Here is a 20,695-nt window from a genome sequence, read left to right on the forward strand (position 1 = left end):
TTAACATTAATCACATGTGCAAAGCCCTTTTGGCCAGGAAGGAAAACATATTCACAGGTTCTGGGAGCAAGAACATAGACATCTTTGGAGAACCATTATTCTTCCTACCATACTCAAATTCCCTTAAAAAAAAATTCCCCAGTGGGCATAAACTAGGTTAGATTGTATTTCTATAACAAGAAAGCTTCTTAAACTCTCTTGTGTCTTCTGTCTAGATTGATTGCAATAACGTTCCTAAGTTAGAAACTCAGAGCTTTCTTCAATATCTTCTGTTCATAGCATACACATCCAATCATCCAGTTATTCACTAAGTCCTAACAATTTACCTCTAAAATCGAATAAACTTTTTTCATTTTTATTCTTTTTTCCAGTGTCCTAGTTTAGAGTTTAAATTTCTTTCAACCTACACTAAAATAGCCTCCAGCCTGTATTCCCTGCCTATAATTTCTTTCTTAACCAACCACTCTTCTTACTGGAAATAATGTTAACTTTTACTATTTATAACATAATCCCATAATACTACAAATATCCTAATGAAAAGCATTTGGTGGTTCTTAAAACCTTTAAATTAACCATAGACTTTCATAACCTATTTTGACCCCTGGGATATTTTACTTTAGTTTTGTCATCTTCTTCCACATTCTGAGTTACTGTAAATATTCAGTGAATATTTATGGCATAAAATGCTCACTCCCTCCATCATTCATTTATTATGTTAAAATATTTTATTCAATTTATTGGGGCTACAATGGTTCATAGGATCACATAGGTTTCAAGTGCACACACATAATCTGCATATTTCACTGTGTGCCACCACCTAAAGTCAAACCATCTCCCCACACCATATATTAAGCCCCCTCTACGCCCCACTATGCCCCCTCTTCCCTCTACTAACCACTGCACACTGCTGTGTCCACAAGCTTCATTTTTATATCACCCATATGAGTAACATCATATGGTTTTTAGCTTTTTCTGACTCACTTATTTCACTTAGTATAATGTTCCCGAGGTCTATCCATGCTGTCGCAAATGGCAGTATTTCATCTTTTCTGTATACTGAAAACTCCATTATTCCTTTATCTCTGCACTATATCAGTTACTGTGAAGGGTAGAAAGATATGAAAGTATAGTCTAAGGTGATTTAATACAAAATGATGATGTGGAAGAAATTTGATAAATGAGAGATAGATGGTACAGTACAGAGGACACAGACAGGGCGTTCTAGCCTGGGGAAGGCCTGGTAATAGAAAACATAAAAACTGCTTTTATTGTGAAAATGTACTCATTCCTTAACTCAAGTATTTTAAAAAATACTTACTATCACTCTGCTCCCAGGAAACTGGGGTTGATAAAACAAAGTTTCTGTCTTCATAGAGTTTACATTCTAGTAGACAATTAAGAGGCAAACATGTTAAAAACATATATAATTAGCTACACAGAGTTATTGCAATGATGAAAATAAGGCAGGATAAGGATTTAAAGAGTACAGGTGTGGACTGAAAGCCCTTTTTGATTGGGTTATGAGAACAATTTCTGAAGAAGTAACATTTAAGAACAGATCTGAAAGGTAAAAATCACCCCACTGTGTGAAAACCTGAGGAAAACATATTTGAAGGTAAGAACTAATTGTGCAAAACTTACATTTTGGAAATAAACTTGGAGTATTGGAGACAGAACAACAAGGCCAGTGTAGCTGAAACAGAAAGAAAAACAAAAAGCAGCAACAATGGAAAGAAGAGACTAAAGAAGTATAAATCTAAAACAGCTTTGTCCACCGCGAAAGAGAGCTTGAACTGCATTCTAAGTGCAGTAGGAAGGCATTGAAGGGTTTTAGTTGGGAAGTGTGCACTCTGTGTTTTAAGAAGTGCACTTTAACTGCTGTGGAGAGAATGGATTTTAGGGGGAGTGATAAAAGACAAAGAGAGACCAGAGTAGATGCTCTAGCCAGAGTCCAGGCAAGAGAGAATGGTGGCTGGGACAGGAAGGTGGTAGGAGATGTGGGGTCAAATAACTGGATTTGAGACATACATTGATGATTGAGCTGCCAGGTCTTAAACAATAGATGGTAAAGACAGGAGAGAAGAGGTCCAAGGACTGAGCCGAGTGGCACTCCAGGGTGGCTAAAAACTTGGGGCATTAGAAAAAGTCAGCAAAAGGGATCAGTAAAATAGAGTCACAAGGTCGCCAAAAGAACAGAAGGACTGTTGTGTCCCAGAAGCCAAGTAAAGAGATTTTATAGGAAAAGAGAGGAATCTACCCTATGTCAAAGAAAACAGACAGGATAAAGAAGAAAAGTTAGAGGTCTTTGTTAACCTTAATAGGAGCCATTTCCCTATCAGAATAGACTCTATTAAAGTAGGTCCAAGAGAAAAGAGGTGATGATGTGGAGCCAGCAGGGACAGTCTACTCTTTCAAGGAGTTTTTCTGTGAAAGGGAATAGAGAAATTAAGTAGTAGTTGAAGGTGGACACAGGTTCAAGTCATCTTTTTAAAATTGATGTTAAGTCTGAGTAGTACTCCTAAACCTCTAAAATCTTATTAACCATTGTCACCCCAATACATTTAATTTTTAAACAGTTGGTTTTAAGGTGTGTGCCTGCTTGTGAGGTTTCTGACAATAAGCTTTCGTGTAATGGGGTTGACTCTGCTACAACTGTCAGCGGCATCCTGGTTAATAGTTCTCTGCAAAAGTCTGGTTATTATAGTAGGCAGTGCACATTGTAATTAAAAAATTAAGTCTTGATAGGAATCCTGACACCACTTTTGGTAAATGCATGAGCTTAGACTACGTTGTTAAGGTCTCTGGGCCATTACGTATTTCTTTATCCACACAATGGGGATCACATAGTTTTTCTTGAGCAGGAAATGCACTAATGTTACAGCAGGCAGCTAGTTGGCTATTAATGGAAGAGAAGGGAGCCAGGCATCTCATTAAACCAGATTAACTAGAAAGCTTTAGCTTCCCATACACCCCAGCAGACAGCCACATCCTCTGCCAGAGGGACTGAATCTCCTGAGCAGGCAGGAAAGGCTGCTTTCTAGTCTCCCTGAAGAACAACCTGTCCCTTCCTGCAAACTAATGGGGGAGGAAGAACCAGCAAGGGGAATATTCCTCTGCTGGGAGTCTGCACAGTAGAAACCAAGATGGTGCAGGAAGAAGGCCTTTCACTCAGCACATATGCAGCAGAAGCCAGATGATGAAGCAAAACTGTGTGAATGTGCAACAGAAGCCAAAATGGTGACCATACAGGGGAGGAGTTTAGCCTGGGAAAACTTGGGGAAAGGATCAGATGGACTTGAGGCATGAAAACCCAGAAGATCCACGTAAGATTGGGTGAAGAAGGGCCCAGCACAAGCCAGTGGAAGGATCAGGAAGATGATTGGTTAGTTTGAAAGAAAGACTGCTTTTTCTCAAGCCCAAAGAAACATAATCAAATCTCAACAAAAACACTGGGCACATTCTCTCTTTGTAGCACCCTCGCCTGCCAAAGCACAGTGTGGAAAGCAGGCCAGACACTAAAAGAGACTGTGCCGGACTACTGGAGCACTGGACATCAGTAATGGCACAACAGCTCTGGGCCCCAGCCCGCCTCCTGGGCTTGGTGAGGACATGTGCAGGCCTGAGGCCCCAGAGGCTGGCCTTCCTCTGCAGCAAGAGGGAGCTCAGAGCTGAGCCACCTGGTCATGAATGAGGCAGTGTAGCAGCCTCTTCAAGAGCACCTATGCCCTGCACGCTGCTCCAATTCTTGCTACTATTGCTCACATCCTGCTATGGGTGAGTCCTCACAATGCTTTTCTCATGACTTCGCATGAGTCTATTTCCAGACCAGTGTGGCAGACCTGCCTCAGTCCTGGTCCACATCCAATAACAATAATGTATATAAAGCATCTACCCCAGTGCCTGAGATATAGAAAGCATTTGATAATTGAGAGGAATTATGACCATCACTATTTTAGTGCTTGACTGTTAATAATATCTTCAACAATCAGGGATAGATAGGGTGTATTAGGATTTCAACAGCTCAAAGAGAATAATTTGTCTTGACTTTCTCTCCTTTTATGTACCCCATGTCCTAGGGCCGACCCTACTGGTCTTTCCCATTTCAAAGCACCACAGGGGATATCGCCTAGAGGATGGAACAGCTGTGTGTGAAGCTCCACATAGAAACCCAATGAGTTCATGCCATTTGAAACATGGCTTTCTTCTGTGTAAATTAGCTTGCAGATTTGCATGCTTCCCACCACTAATTACTAGATTAGCTGGAGTTACCCTGCAGGGAGAGCAGCAATGAGGAAGACAAACATGGCGTCTTCTGTGAAAGTTCATTTACATAGTCACCCAACTGGAGGCTTCCAGGAAGGCAGCCTCTGCTTCTCCTAGTTAAATCTAATATGACATTTACATTTTTACACAAGGATATTAGGCAACAAATTAGCCCAGAGCTGCAATTAATCACAATCCAGAGTCAACCCAAGGGAACAGAGAACTAAGCAAATAAACTTCTTAACATTTAGCTCTCCTCTTGATACATGCAAGTTGGACAAGATAATTTACTAACTCACAAAATGCTGGCTGAAATTGCAGCAAAGAAGCTTTGGTAAGCAAGTTGTAATGGGCACTGTTTCAGCTATATAGTCACGTGAAATCAATATCTGACTTCAAGTCTCAATTCTCACTAACTTCTTGCAGTGGCTAAATGTTATCCAAGAGGATCTTGTATGCAAGGAAGAGAAGGATTCCTGAGTCAAACAGCTTAAGCAAATACATTGGCACACGTAAAGGAAAAGAAAGGGTATTATCAGCATCTGGTCTCCCTTGTCCTTCTGTGTTCTGGTTCTGATTTCCTCTCTGTATATCATCTTTATAGCTAGCAGTTCCTCCAGTAAGAGAGATTCTTTCTTAAGAGCTTGCAAGCATCCCTAGAACTGAGTCATGTGCCCACCTTGAAATAGCCCTGGTGACCTGTGTTGTTGTAATGATTGGCTAGGACTGGGTCACATGCCTCATACTGAAACCCAGAGGAGCCATCATAAAAATATAAGTACTAACTCTTATTATAATAGTACCTACCTGTTGGGATTATGAACATTTGCATAAATTAAAAGCTATATAATTGTTTTATTATCATTGCTTTCTCAAAGTTATTATGTGTATGTGTTGCTATCAGTCCTAAAAACTGATTTTACATTATCTTTCCACTACTGTAATTACAAATACGTAATGCTTTATAAGTTGTGTTATCCTGTTTAGCATATGATGCTTCAAGCATAAGAACAAAGAGTAATTCCCAAAGTCATAATGTTGCAAGCATGGTTAGAGTCAGCCTTCCAGTCACCCCAGCTGAGAGTGCAGAGAATTTAGGATTTAGGGAGATCAAACACCAGGACTGGTCGCTTGTAAAACCTCTTATCATACACACACATAAGGGTCAAGTCAAGATAGAGTCTGGTTTTTGGTGGGGGGGGGGGAGTTATAGTCTGTGCCCAGATCACCTCATGAGAAAACTTCCCAATTCCTTGATATTTATGTGTGCTTAAAACAACTTTATAGCGTCCCACAAAGAGAAAGTAATATTTCCACAAACTCTACCTTGAAAATAATGTACAAAGTTCCATTATTAGGTAGTTGGAAAGTCACAAGATTTTAATTCTTATTGGAACAATGTAAACAAACCAAATACACTATATAACAATAATTTTTAAAAAGAAAATCAGCACAGAATGCAAAAAAGTGAATAAACTAAATTCTAGAAAAGTACAAGTCCTTCAAAGAGTAGAGACATATCAAAACTATTAAAAATATGAAAAATAAGTGCTAAAGTGAAAAATTTGATATTGGAAACAAAGACTTTATTTGGTAGTCTTCACAGCAGACTAGACATAGCAGAAAAAAGGGAGAACTTGAAGACTAATCAACAGAGACTATTCAAATGGAAAGACCAAAAAATAGGGAAGGGAGTTAAAAATCAGATGTTGGTGCGACAGTATCACTGGTCTAATGCATATGTGTTTGTTGCCCCAGAAGTAGAACAAGGAAGGTTCAGAAAAATATTTATATTGATAATGGCCAAAGACTTTCTAAAATTGACAAAAGGAATCTACCCATAGGTGCAAGAAGCTCAGTGAAAACAAAGCAGAATACAAGGAAACTCACATCTAAATTCACATCTAGTTACCATGATCAAAAGTGATAAAGAAAAACAATGAACAAATCATAAAAGCAGAAAGTGAAAGAAAAGATCATTTTTAAATAAATACGAGCAAATCAAATACACAACCTATAAGTCAAGTTCAATTTGGCACTTGAAAATCAATCAATGTATTTTACAACAGTAAAGAATAAAGGATAAAAAGCACCTAATTATGTCAATACATGCAGAAAAAGCATTTGACAAAATTTAGCATGTATTTATGATAAAAACTCTTGGTAAATTAGGAATCAAAGAAAATGTGCTCACCTGATAAAGGGCATCTTTAAGAAGCACTGAAACCTAGCATTATATTTAACAATAAAATACTGAATATTCTTCTTCTTAGATAAGTAATGAGGTAAGCATAATTTTTCTAATAATTTCTATACAATACTGTAGTGATGGTCTTGCCCAGAGCATAAAGCCCACAGGTTAGAGAAGTAAAAATGTTTGTTTGTAGATGACATGATTATGTAGAAACAAAATGGATTCTATAAGAAGAGTAATAAAACTAACACGATTAGTAAAAATGGAAGATACATAGTGAATATATAAAAATCACATGTTTCCTATGTATTAGCAAGAAATAATCAGAAAATTAAATAATTATCATTTAACATGACAACTAAACCATAAAACACCTAGAAACAAATGTAATTACAAACGTCTAAGTGAAACCTCTAGAAATTATTCAAGGTTTTTGCAATAAATTAAATAAGATAAATGAAGAAATCACAATATTCATGAATTGAAAGTCTTAATATTGTTAAGATGCCCATTCTTGCTAAATTGGTCTATATATGACAGGGGAACAATTTTTAACATAATTGCTGTTAAGTTTTATTTTTCAGCTATTTTAGACTTAAATAGGCATGCTGATTTCAAAACTGCAGTTAGTTTTCTTCTATCACATCAAGATTTTTCTGTACAGCTTATCTTAATGCAACCACTCTAGGCTGGATCGAGCCTGGATTGAGGGAAGCTCTAGTGCTCTCCTCTTGGCTGAGAGTGAACCTCCCTCGATGGGGAGGGCTGGGGGATGACCTTGGAGACCAGCAATAGGTTCATATTTGTCTAGGCTATTCAGTTACACATGAGACAGTGTGGTGAGAGGTTGTGTGTCGTTCTATATAGTGAATCGTATTCCAAAGTGTGGTCCGAGTTCTTGTCTGTATACAAGGAGTTAGCAAAATTTATTTTTTTAATATACATACATATTTATTTCCTTTTCTTCAGATCATGTCTGCCTCTGCTATTTCTCGTCATAAAAACAACCCTGATTCATTTTGTTATATCTGTGGCAGTTTCACCATTCCCAGTGAAAGGACAAACACCAGTGCATTTGTCAGGCAAGCCTATTTTGCATATTTTAAAGTAAAACTTGGTGATCAACATAAGTCTTGGGCCCGTCACAAGGTGTGCAAGCAGTGTGTAGAGATCTTACGGATGTGGACAAAGGGAACACGTGATAAATTGCCATTTGGTATAACTATGGTTTGGCGAGAGCCCAGAGATCATTCAAGTGACGGTTACTTCTGTATAGTGAAAACATCAGGATATAACAAGAAAAATAAATGTAAAATAGAGTATCATAGTCTACCATCAGCTATACGCCCAGTGCCTCATTCAGCTGAAATCCCAGGGCCAGTTTTCATTGAACTACTCTCTTTTGAAAAACAGGACTATGGTGAAGAACTAAGTGACAGCAACGATGAAGATTTTGAAATTGAAGATGACCCAGTTTGTAAGGGATTTGATCAGCATGAGTTGAATGATTTGTCACGAGATTTGGGACTATCCAAAAAGGCTTCAGAACTCCTAGCATCAAGACTGCATGAGAAAAACTTGCCTGAAAAAGGAGAGAAGGTATCCTACTTTCGATCAAGAGAAAGTGCATTTCTGCAGTACTTTCGAAGTGACAGTGGCTTTGTGTATTGCCATAACATACATGGTTTAATGGAGGAACTGGGAATTCCAATCTAGAACGCAACTGAATGGTGACTGTTCATCGATAGCTCAAAGCAGAGCTTGAAGTGTGTCCTCCTCCACAATGGCAATTTATTTGGCGCAGTCCCAATTGGCCATTCAGTTTGTTTTCATGAAGGATATGAAGACACAAAGAGAGTCATTGATCTGTTGCAATATCACAAGCACAACTGGATCATCTATGTTGACCTTAAAATGGTCTGCTTCCTTCTTGGTCAGCAACGCGGATACACCAAGTATCCTGTTTTCTGTGTGTGTGGGACAGCAGAGCTTGTGAGAAGCATTGGGTGAAGTCGATCTGACCTCCAAGGTCTGACCTCAAACCTGGTGATCCAAACATTCTACATGAGCCACTTGTTGACAGAACATTCTATTCCCACCTCTGCACACAAAGCCGGGTCTCATGAAACAATTTGTTAAAGCTTTGCCAACTGAAGGAGACTGTTTCAAGTATCTCATTCTGGCATTTCCTAGCCTGTCATTTGAAAAGATAAAATACCTTAATATGTATGTTTGGTAGCAGAACTTTACTACCTGTACACAAACTGACTTACAGTAACAACATACAGTATTCCCTCACTTATCATGGGTATTACGCTCTAGACCACCACCACCACCCCCACCCCCCCGTGAAGTAGGAACCTTACATTTATTCTACACTCTTAAACCTACGTAACTTTAACAACATAACTATACAATACCGCAAAATCCTATGGTATAGCAAAAAATCCGTGATAAATAATTAAATATAATATTTTTTTAAATCCTGTGATACAATGAGGCCACAATAAGTGAACCATGATATGGAGAGGGCCTACTGTATAGCCTTTATATTAATAAAATAACTCTAAATAAACAGTATATTCAGGTAACTTTTTTCTTTATTTTCTTTTGTATGTACATTTTGTATGGTTTTGGGGACAAAGGGAGGGTATCCTGTATCTTAAAAAGTTGACATGATAGAGAAAAACTGGGGTCATTTTTGGATTCAGATGCCAAAAGCTAGTCAAAAACAAGTGTCAGATATAACTCAATGAAAATTTTGTTCCCCAGTGTAATTAGTATCTAAATTCCAAGGCACTTTTGATAAAGAAATTGACAGGTTGATTCTAAAATGTGCATGGAAATGGAAAGGATCTAGAAGAGCTAAAACATTTTTGGGCAAAGAAAAATAACAAGCATGGAGAACTTAACTTTTTAATTTAATGACTTATTATAAATCTATAATATAGTGTTGAATTGGCCTAAATATAGACACATCCAGGAATGTAATATAATTTATCAATAGAGTGACATTATATGGCCAAAATATTTTCTAACAAGGTTCCAAGTTAATGTCTTTTGCTGTTATTTTGAATAATTTTAAATTTACAGAAAAGTTGAAAATATAGTACAAAGAATTCACATATACTCTTCAATCAGTTGCTCCTATTATTATCTTACATAACAATGGTACATGTGTAAAAATTTTAAGAAAATAACATTGGCACATTATTAAACTGAAATCTGTATTTGGATTTCATTATCTTTTATACTATTGCCTTTTACTTTGTAGTTCTGGGATCTATTCCTGGAATCCAAATGGTGTTTGGTCATCCCATCTCCTCAGACTCTTCTGCTCTGTGACAGTTTCTGTGTCTTTGTTTTCGATGACCTAGGTATTTTTGAAGAGTATTGGTTAGGTATTCTGTAGAATGTCCTTCAATTTCAGTTTATCTGCTATATGTTTGTTTTCCCCAAACAGGGTTGCCTGGGATGGGGGGTGTTTTGGAAGAACATCACAAATCTAAAGAACTCTGATGATCACATCATATCTGGGGTACATGCTATGAACATGATTGATTTATTACCAATAAAATTAACTTTGATCACCTGGCCCAGGCAGCATTGCCAGGATTCTCCACTGTTGTCCCTTCATTCCATATGCTGCTCTTTAGAAGCAAATCACTAAATCTAGCCCATAGTTGGGTTGGGGAAGGGAATTGAGGGGAATTAAGCTCTACCAGCTGGAGGGGGAAGTGTCTATATAAATTACTTGGAATTCTTCCATAAGGAAGAATTGTTTCTTCTCCCCCATTTATTTATTCAATCATTTATTTTGTTATTTTCTGTTAGGATCTATTGTTGCATCATTAATTTTGTCACTTAAATTATTCCAGCTTTGGCCATTAGCATGTCTTTCAGGTGTGCTCTGTGTCCCCTGGACAAGCCCCCAATCTTGATTTTTGAGCACTTTCCTACATTTAAGCAGAGCAAGAAACTCCAGGTTCATCCTGTATTTTCCTTCTTCAGCCCTAGAATCAACAACTTCTCTAAGATGCTTAGGTAACTTCTCTTGGAGTACAGTATACAGAAATCAAGAGCTGGGCACTGGAATGTCATGCTTCTCAGCTCTGTAGACAGAGCTAAGAAACTTATGTATGTATACTGATCTGTGTATACATACATATCTGTAATTATTTCTGGGTCTCTCCATCTATCTCTGTGATAAATTAAACATACGTCAATGCTAATATCTCTACTTGAAGCTAGCACCACATAATTCTAGTCTTTCCCCACTTTCTTATCTATAACTTTGCTCTCCTGCAAAGGCAAGCCTATCTCCCGCCATCATCCAGATCCATTTATTTATTTGTTTGACTTCAGTATATAAGGCATTTTCGAAATTGTTAATCTGAATCCTCATGATAAACAACCTTATCAACCAGAGTACAGTGTTTATGTTCAGTTGATTCTGTCTTTAGTCTTACAGTTTCTTGTTAGAAATCTATTTTCCGAAGTTACTTAATTCAGCTTCTGTTTCCTCATTCCCTTCAGTGAAGTTCTGTCATACATATGCAACACAGATAGATTCTTTTGTCAGTCAATATTTCATCCTGGAATTTCCTCCAACCTCTTCATTGATTTTTAATTTAATTTGCATACATTAAAGGTTACCCTCTGAGATGTAAATTTCAATGGCTTTTGAGAAATTTATAGAGTAATGTATTCAGCATCTTGATACCAAAAGAATAGACCCACCACCCCTAAAATTCTTCTTTGTTTCCCCTTTGTAATCAACAACTTACCCTCCCATAACCCTTGGCAAGCACTGATCTGTCTTCTGTTCTTACAGTTTTTCTCTCATGCAATGTCATATAAATGGAATGATGCAATATGTAGCCATTTGGGTCTAGGTTTTTCACTTAGCAAAATGCATTTAAGAGTCATTCATGTTGTTGTGTGAATCGATAGCTCATTCCTTTTTATTGCTAAACAGTATTCCATTGTATAGCTATATATCCATTCACCTATCGAAGGACATTTTGGTTGCCTCCAATTTGGGGCAATTATAAATAAAGCTTCCATAAGCATTCATGCAGGTTTCTGTGGAAAGAGAAGTCTTTAGTTCAAATGGGTAAATACTTAGGAATGTGGTTGCTAGATCATTTAGTAAGTCTGTTTACTTTTATAAAAGAACTGGAAAACTTTTTTCAAAGTGGCCGTACCATTTTGCATTTTAACCAGCAATAAGTGAGAGTTCTTAAAACCTCTATCCTCACCAATATTTGGTACTGTCAGGTTTTTTTTTTTTTTTTAACTTTCTCATCCATTGCTTAGGTCTGCATCTAGTAAACATGAATGAATGTAATTCCATGACTGTGATTTAGGCCCAGCTGTACAGATGAGGACAAGGTAGGAAAATGCCTGTCTATGTTAGTGTTAGGAAATTTGCTTACAGATGTTTTAAGAAATCAGGTCTCATTAACTGGAAGTAAAATGATTGTAGACAGAAATGGCAAAAAGGCCCACCTTGAGTAATTGTTAGAGGTATGCTTGGAGCTTTCCATAGAAAAGGATTCTGAGGCAACATACAAAGTCAATGAGAAGGTGTGCTGTGATCCATTAGCAATGTCTGCTTTAAGCAGAGGACAAGGTTCTGGGCTACCAGAATATTTCATTTCCAAGGTTTGGGCTAGTTTAGTGCTATCTAACAAGGCTTCTCCAGAAGAACCTACCACAGTAGGTAGAATGACCACCTCCCAAAATGCCACGTCCTTACCTCCAGAACCTATGTGTTCATTTACATAGCAAGGGGGAATTAAAATTGGGGACAGAACTACGATTTCAATTAACAAACCTTAAAATAAGGTGATTATTCTGGATTATCCATATGGGGCCCAATGTAATCATAAGGGTCCTTAAATGTAGAAAAGGCAGGCAGAAGAGTTAGTGTCAGAATGTTGAGACTTAAAAAGACTTGACTGGACATTGTTGGCTTTGAAGATGGAGTGAGGCCATGAGCTAAGGAATGCAGTAGCTTCTAGAGGCTGGAAAAGGCAGAATGGATTCTTCTCTAGAACCTCCAGAAAAAAATGCAGCCCTGTCCATGCCTTGATTTTAGGCCAACAAGATGTGCACCAGAATTCTGACTTCTAGAAGACTAAGATACAAAATTGGATTGTTTTTAGTTACAGAGTTTATAGCAATTTGTTACAGCTGCCATAAAATACAAACACACCTACTTCAGTCATTAGAAAGCAGAAGCTGAAGATTGAAGTGTCCACTTTTTAGCATGAAAACAAGAAGTTTAAAAAGTTTAAAGTCCTTAAAATTCTTAGGAGGTTTGGATAGTTTCTCAGCAATCAATTTATTTCTTAGAAGATTGTGAAAAAGTAAATTTCAGATTTAGGCCTATCCATTGGTCACTACTTTAGACTTGACGGAGTATAAAATAATGAGATTTTCTTACACTACCAAATCAAGCCATCTAGAGCAACTAAAAACTTCTAGAGACATTCTGTCAGAATGGTCTGTGAGAACAGGAGCCAAATGTCATTTGAAGAACATTGGAAAAATGAAAACACCATCACTCTTACCACGGCTTAATGTTGATGGAAAAATCCACGTGTTGGGTGGAGCTCAGCCTCGGCCTCAGTACCCGGCTCCCAGAGTGAGAACAGCATGCAGTTATGACTCAACCAACTTGCCCTTCTTTTGATAATCTCTCCATTTTAGCTATGACTCTGGGCTGTGCCAACACATAATGAATGCACTATTATTTTCTGACGGTCCCCATGTGCTCAGTTCTGCTTGCCTCGTATTAGTGACTAATTCTGCATCTGCCCTCACCTCTCAGTCCACACCTCCACATGTGGCCCCTTCAAAAGTCATCGGTGGTGGAGGAAGAAGTGGGATCGTCCTATGAGCACATTTTCCTCAGAGCTGTGAGCTGCATTCTTTTAATTACATTCGAAACTGCTCGGGGGAATGAAAGCAACGTCATGGGTGCGTGAAGGAGGTGTTGCTTTCTTCACGTGTTACAGAAAAGCAAGCCCATGAGCTGTGCACACCACTAAAAAGACATCTTTAGGGAAATAATAAAAAACCTAGAATAGCTTTAAAATCACGACTAGAGGCTATGTAAAAAAAAAATGAAATATATAACTTAAACTTTAAAATAAAAGGAGTAGAGAGAAAAGAAGCAGGAGATATTTTTTCTCTCCAAGATGGCCAGAAGAGCCCTTTTCGTCTCCAACAGAGCCAATCAAGGATAAGGGGAGGATGAAGGCAGCCCCAGGCCAGGCCAGGGCCCTCTGGAGAAGCCATGGGGGTGGGGCTGCAACCCTCTGGCCCTTCTGGAAGGCAGGAAGGAGCGAGCCCGAGGGCCCAAGGAGCAGCCACGGAGCTGTTAAAAGCTACTCTCAGAATGGTTCTCTATTGATCTTGTGGTTTATATTTAAAAAGATACATTTCTAGCTATTGAAAACTTTGATATTTTTTGTTTGTTTTGGCAAAAAGATTCATGGAAAACTTTTACCTTAATTAGATGCCTGAGTTTCTCACTGCTGTTTTATATCCTTGATGAGAAATGACTGGTGTTACCTCAAAGCGATGTTGGGAAGTTCAAACTGCTGTCAAAATATCCAGATATAGTGCTCGTTACACAGTAAGTGCTCAGTATTTAGAAGCACCTAGTATATTTTTGTTACATCTTCCCAAAAGGAGAACACCCAATATTCATGCCCAGTTTCCAATGGGATATTCTAAGTGTCTTAAAGAGTAACGGGGAGGGAAAATCTTCCTAGTGTTTCACAGGTAAAAACAAAGTAGGGCGTGGCTAAAAAGGAAATCTCAATTTGCAATCAAGTGTAATCTGGCATTTAACAACATGTTAAGTAAAACAGTATCATTTTCTCACTTTTCTCAGATTCTGTCAGTGCAATCAAGTCACATGTGATAGTAAAAATAACAAGACCCAGACTACAATTACAAGGCGACTCATTATTAGCCACATGAACTCTGGCAAACAGCTTAATCTCTCTGAACCTCTGTTTCCTCCTCTGTAATATTACATAACAGTAATTGAAAGGAGCCAGTCAGAGGAAGACAAACACCAAGACTTCAGTTCTGTGTGGAATCTAATGAACAAAATAAAAACAAACAAAATAAAAACAGACTCGGATACAGAAAACAGACTGACAGCTGTCAGAAGGGAGGGGGTTGGGGGCTGGGTGAAAAGGGTGAGGGGATTGAGGCAAAAGTACCCCAACAAACTCATAGACACAGACAACGGTATGGTAATTACAAGAGGGGAAGGGTGGGAGGAGGTGGAAGAGGGGGTTAAATGGTGATGGAAAGACTTGGACTTTGGGTGCTAAACACACAATACAATATACAGGGGGTGATGTGTTACAGAATGGCACACTTGAAACCCATATAATTTTATTAACCAATGTCACTCTAATAAATTCAATAAAATTTTTTAAAAATAAAATAAAATTAGTGGAGTGCCTCATCACAATAGATACTTTATAAAGAGTTTACTGAATAGCTGAATGATAAATGTTTGAATAAATTAATAAATGAACACGCTTGGAGGATTCTTGGTCCTCCTCCCAAAATCTCTCCCCCCATAGCTTTCCCCACCTCCGCGGATAACCGTTCTTTTGTCCCACCTCACATTGTATCTGCTGGGAAATGTGGGCAACTGCCCAGGACGTGACTTCTTTTCACCATCTCCATTGCTACCATCTACTCTCAGCCATTTTGGTAATACTATAATACCCTACCAATAGATTTTCTGTTTCTACCATTGCCACTCCATAATCTAATTTCAGAGTGATTATTCTAAAATAAAGAATAGACTAACTTCTTCTCTTCAAAACCTTATTCCAGTCAAAAGAAAAGCCAAAATTCTCACAGTGACTTACAAACCCTGAGTGATCTAGCTCACTGCTCTCTCCCAAACCTCAACCTTCTGGTCCCCCCACCCCTCACTCGGCTTCTGCCGCAGGGGCCTCTGCTGATGTTAAAGCTTGCTGGGCCTGCTCTTGCCTCGGGACCTTTGCACTAACTGTCCCCCTGCCTGGAATGTTCCTACCCTAGCTTCATACTTGCAACTCCCTCACCACCACCCGCGAAGGCTTTGTTTATATCTCACCTTCTGAGTGAAGCTTGTACTGACCCTCCCCTTTGGTTCTGCAGCCAGTTCCTACCCCATCTTCCCCATTTCCTTACTCCTTTACTTGTCCCCCTCCCCCTTTTAAACATCCTTATCACTAAGCAATATACTAGTTCGCTGATTTATGTACTATGTTCATTGTTTGTTGTCTGTCCCCCTCTGCTAGAGTGCAAGCTCTCTGAGCGTTTTGGTTATTGATGTACTCTAAGAGCCTTGAATATAGGATATGCTCAATAAATATTTGTTGAATACAAATTATAACATCATCATCATCATCACATAGCAGCCACTCACAAGGGGATCCTGTACTACTGTTACAGAACCCCTGGGCTGCTCCGATTGAAACAGAACCCACGGGCTGTTTAGTGAGGGGCCCGATTGCCCGCCGCCAGAATTATAACTCTGAATACCAGAGTTTGGTGAAAAGGAAAAGAATTGTTTATTTACACAAAGTCCTGCCTACCCCTCCCAGACCTGGCCAGTCTTGGGAAAGTCAGAAACACCGTTTCCTCACTTCCTGGGCACAGTTCAGCTTTACCAGTAGCTGCCAATCACTCAGTTCTGATTGGGGAGGTCCTTTCTGTGCTGTGGTGCCCTCCAGCTCTCAATGCAGGACCGCCTGGATTCTCAGCCTCCTTGTAAACTGCCTTCTTCCTGCAAACCGCGCGGATCTCCTCTCCTTCTCAAAACCGCCTGGCGAGAGCTTCTTCTTTAAGCAGCCTGGAGACCCTTTCTCCAAGCCACATGGAGGGAGCCCACAAGAGCCAGAGACTGAGGGCGCGAGGGCCAGAGAGAGCCTGAGAGAGAGAGAGCCTTCTAGAGCCAGAGCCAGCCCCAAACTGTCCACAGCTCCTTCCCTCTTCCTCACTGCCTCCTCTCTCTCCTTGCGTCCTCTCATGCAGTGGGTGTTGCAAACCATCCTGACCATTCACAGAACCCTACGTAGGCTCTGTCTGCTTCTTCCGTACCAGCCCACAGTCCAAGATCCCTCCCATCTTCCTGAGTCTTGGAAGTAAGCGGATCTTTGCAACAATGTTTCCAGCCACTAGCTCCAGGCATGCAAGGGCATCCTGAAAGCTGCTTCCTGCTCCCTATCTCACAGCCGCAAACTCTGGGGTTTGTTTTTGGACTCCCCTGTTTCTGTAACACTACCTTTCTATCTTCTTAAAAGACACTAGTGATGAAAAGGGGCTTGGGCTCAGGACACTTGCTGCAAGAAGTTCTATCTGCAGAGGACAGAGGTGGAGTCTCCTCTCCCCCCTGGCACTAGAGAATCAAGCAGTTGTCCTCTGATGTGCATCCCTAAGGCTTTCAATGCAGCACCAATCAACAAGCCAGGGAGGGTACAGCTAAGGGAAACACATCACATATCAATATCAAAGTCATCTCCTGGAAGAGGATAAAATTTAAAAAAGGAGGCAACACCAAACTTTTGGCATCAGGGGAGAAGTTTAATATAGAAAAAAAACAGTGAAAACCTCAGGGCAAAATAAGAACCAGAACAACTCTGATGTTTTCTCCAAGTGAAAAGGCATTTTATAGTATTTCTTTCCGCACATTGATGATATGCACACTGGATGGAGTGAGACCACTGTACAAAGATCTCCTTGTGAGCAAAGATAAATTAGGGCCCCAAAATTTCACTGGGAGGAGAACTGACAAAAGGTTTGGTTTCTAATGATTCTGTGATCAGCAGTGGTGACCAGCGAGCGCAGGTTCCTGGACCCGACCTCCTTCGTTCCCCATGTGACTTCCAAAGATCACAGTTTTAGGTCACATGGAATAGGGTCCTTATAAGGATAAAATTAGGTAATGTCCATGAAGGAAATGCTGAATAAATGATTATTATTATTATTATTATTATCATTATTTTCATTATTATAATCATGCCTACTAAAAGAATAGGCCCTGTGACTCTTCCCACCTGTTCTTAAATATAGGTCTTACTTCTTCCCTCATTTCACCCCTTGTAAGTTGCTGCTGACCCCTCCTCCTTCCAATTCATTGTCTGTTGGGTCAAGAGTTTCAGCTGCAATGACTTGCCTGTCTTTTTGGCCACCTTCAGCTCTTGCCCTAACCCCAGTCTTCCCTGTCCAGAGGGCAACCCTGCTCTTCATTCTAAGTCTTCCTAATGAGGGCAATCCCATGTGTCAAGATCAGGGGAAGGTCGCTGTCTATTCTGCTTTCATGTCCATATAGAGATTCATCATCAGCAGGTCCAGCAAACATCTGCTGTTTGCCTGCCCATGACCCATCTCCCTTTCTGGTGGTAACAGGGTGCTAGCACAGCAACCTACCTTCGAGGAGACACCTTCCCCCACCCCCAGTCTTATGACCTGGTGTGCCTTTCCTGCCCCTGTGCCAGGAGGGGATATAGGATCATTTTCATGTTACACAAAAAAGATTTGGGAAGAGCACAGAGCAGATGGAGACAGAGTTGAGAGAGGGCGGGGGTGAGAGCCAGTCCCAATGACCTTGGGCCCCTAGATGGAGCCATGCCTGATGCTGAACCACCCTTCAGTTTGCCAGCCAATACATTCCTGGGTTACTTAATACATATTTAATTAGGTTTTCTGGAACTGGATCTTAATTCTCAATCTGCGTTCAACTCCTCTTTCTCCGTTGGCTGTGATATTTATGTTTTTATGGGGTCACAGGCCCCCTTGAGAATCTGATGAAAACTATGAACCTCTTTGTACTCAAGAGGTACGTAATACAGAAATGCAAAGATTGCAAATATTTCCTTGTTTAAAACTTCCTGGGAACTCAGATGCAGAACCTCATCTCAATAGGTGTGAGGAGAAAAGAACAGAATAGAACATAGCTTTTGAGAGTGAGATAATTATTTCTTAGTTATCTGGTGTTAGGTCGGTAAAGATGAGATAAATTACTTGGAGAGTGGGAGCAGTTTATCCTGTTTACAAAACCTATAAAACTGTCTGCTTGAGGCAAAGTCAGAAACCATAGTCAGGGAAGTCTCTGAGACTGCAATCTGTTCCTCAGTGGGCCAATTAAAACATGTGAAAATGATATCAGATGCAGAATTAAATTGCAGTTAACATTTTTTGTTATTCTTACTTTCATTTCATTTTTACAGGAAATTTCTAACACATACAAAATAGATGAAAGAGTCTGAGCCTTCATGTCCCCATCATCAAATCATGGCCAATATGTTTTTCAATGATGCCACCCACTCCCTCTTTATTTTCTATTTACAATTGAGGTAAAATTCACGTACCATAAAGTTAACCATTTTAAAATGAATGATTCAGTGACATTTAGTGTATTCCAAATGTTGTGCAACCACCACCACCTCTATCTAGTTCTGAAATATTTTCACTACCCTGAAAGTAAGTCCTTTTCCCGCTGAGCAGTTGCTCCCATTCCCCACACCTCTAGCCCCTTCTGTTCTGAGTCTTTGGATTGACCTATTCAGGATACTTCATATAAATGGAATCATAGAAAATGTGATATTTGTGTCACTAACATGATGTTTTCAAGGTTCATCCGTGTTGTAGCATTAATCAGTATTTTGCACATTTTTATGGAATAATACTCAACTGTATGGACAGATAACAATTTGTTTATGCATTCATCAACAATAGATATGTGAGTAGTTTCTACCTTTTGACTATAGTGAATATTGCTGTTGTGAACATGCATGTATGTAGACTTGTTTGAACACCTGTATTCCAATTCTTTTGAGTATATACCCAGGAGGGGAATTGGAGTATATCCTAATTCAATATCTAGCTTTTTGAGAAACCACCAAACTTTTTCCACAGTGGAGGAACCATTTTACATTTCCATTAGCAATGTATGAGGGCTCCAATTTCTCTACACTCTCATCAGCATGTTATTTTCTGATTTTTTATTTTTTATTATTTTTTATTTTTATTTTATTTTATTTTATTTTTACTTTTGGTTTTTCAATTACAGTTGTCTCATTTTTCCCCCATTTCTCTCCCCCACTCAGCCCACCCCCTCTCCCACAATCATATCCCTCCTGATTTTTTATTATAGCTGTCCTAGTGGGTGTGAAGTGGTAACTCACTGTGATTTTGATTTGTGTTTCCCTAATGATTAATAACATTGAGGCTCTTTTTATGTGCTCATTTGTCATTTATACATCTTTGTAGAAATATCTATTCAAGTCCTTTGTCCATTTTTTAATTGGGTTGTTTGTCTTTTTGTTGTTGAATTTTAAGTGTTAATAGTGTAAATCCTAAAACCTTATCAAATATATGATTTGCAAACACTTTCTCCTATTCTTAGGTTGTCTTTCACTTTTTTAATAATGTTCTATTTTACAAAAATATTTTAAGTTTTGATTAAGCTCAATACAACATTTTAAAATATATTTTATATAATATTTTATGTAATATTCTCACATTTATGAAAATATGAATCCTGGTACCCCAAAATTCTTTTGTTCATCATGCTTATCCTAACACATCAAAAATCTGTGGCCAAATGCCAAGGTAAGGATTTACCCCATTTCCTTCTTCTCACAGGCTTGTGGAATATGTTTTTAGCTTATCACTGCTCACTCTTCATTGTGTTTTGCACACCTCTCATGTTTTAAACCCTGATTTAAGTGGTAAGGATACACTGATGGCCTCGATATCTTCTTAGTCTACAGGTAAAAGCCAGGGAGCTAATCCAAACCAAGAAATAGCCTCACATTAATAATAATATGGATGCCAGTACCCTGAAATCCTCACCCTGGACCCTTAGAGTCTCTAATTATAAGATAATTCTCTGCTCACACCCTCTGATCACTATAAAACCTTTCTTCTCCTTCTCTGTAACAAATGTCCACCCTTCCCTTTCCTTCTGCGACCTGGGGGCTGAACTTCATGGGCTGCATCACCTGGGAAGCTTTGCCCTCTGGATTTTACTGGGATTTGATGGATGAGAGGAAAATGAAAGACTATCGAAGGACAGGATCAGGCCATTTTCCCCTGTGCTCTCCCTTCCGCTTCAGCACTGTGCTGTGGCAGAGGCTGCACTCGGTTGGGTGGCCCATCTTCCACCCTCCAGCTCTCAGAGGGTGCTGACAATGCTATTTCCTC

Source organism: Furipterus horrens, unplaced genomic scaffold (genome assembly GCF_987537825.1).
Source record: "Furipterus horrens unplaced genomic scaffold, mFurHor1.1.pri manual_scaffold_10, whole genome shotgun sequence".
Lineage (NCBI taxonomy): Eukaryota > Metazoa > Chordata > Mammalia > Chiroptera > Furipteridae > Furipterus > Furipterus horrens.